This window comes from Xyrauchen texanus, chromosome 26 (genome assembly GCF_025860055.1).
Source record: "Xyrauchen texanus isolate HMW12.3.18 chromosome 26, RBS_HiC_50CHRs, whole genome shotgun sequence".
Taxonomy (NCBI): domain Eukaryota; kingdom Metazoa; phylum Chordata; class Actinopteri; order Cypriniformes; family Catostomidae; genus Xyrauchen; species Xyrauchen texanus.
The window spans coordinates 490,001-490,647 of record NC_068301.1 but is presented as its reverse complement, the minus strand read 5'-3'; positions in this window follow the sequence as shown (position 1 = coordinate 490,647).

Genomic DNA, 647 nt, shown 5'->3' with positions numbered 1-647 from the left:
TGTGTCTCTCCTTCTTCCCACGGGATTGAGGACGACCCGGCTGGCGATGAAGGTGATATGGGGATAACGACGGGCTCGGTTTCGCCGGGTAAATTCCAACGAACCACCCGCCCCCCAACAAGCTCGTGTGCTTCCGTCCGGGTTCGGATGAGTGCGACTCGCCGCATGGCCAGCCGGCATTCTCCCTCGAGCCCCCGGGCTTGGATGATGAAATCACCCGCCTACTTGCCGAGGATGTCCCCCTGCGACCAGACAACGGCAGGCAGCTCCACAACCTGGGCCCAGCACTCAGCCCCAGCGTCGAGCACCTCGCAGGCAGCGTACGCGCCCCGTCTCCAGGACCCCTTACAGGACCAGAAAAGCTCAAGCGCTCCTGAGACGGGCAACCAAGGCAGTCGGATGTTCACTCCGGAGATGGTATCAAGACCACTCTGTCCTCCGGTGGAGGGCCGGGAGTAGAATCTTTGTTTTTCTTATGTTCATTTGCCACAGCCTCTTCGGATTGCGGTACCCAAATGAGCGATATCCCCACTCCCTGGGTCATCCAACATGGTGTCCATGTTCTCACGGCACCCCAGCCTTACAACTCTCCAGTCCTGTTTCCCCAGACTCAGCTCTTTCGCCTCCGGCCCCGTGACTGCTCACCC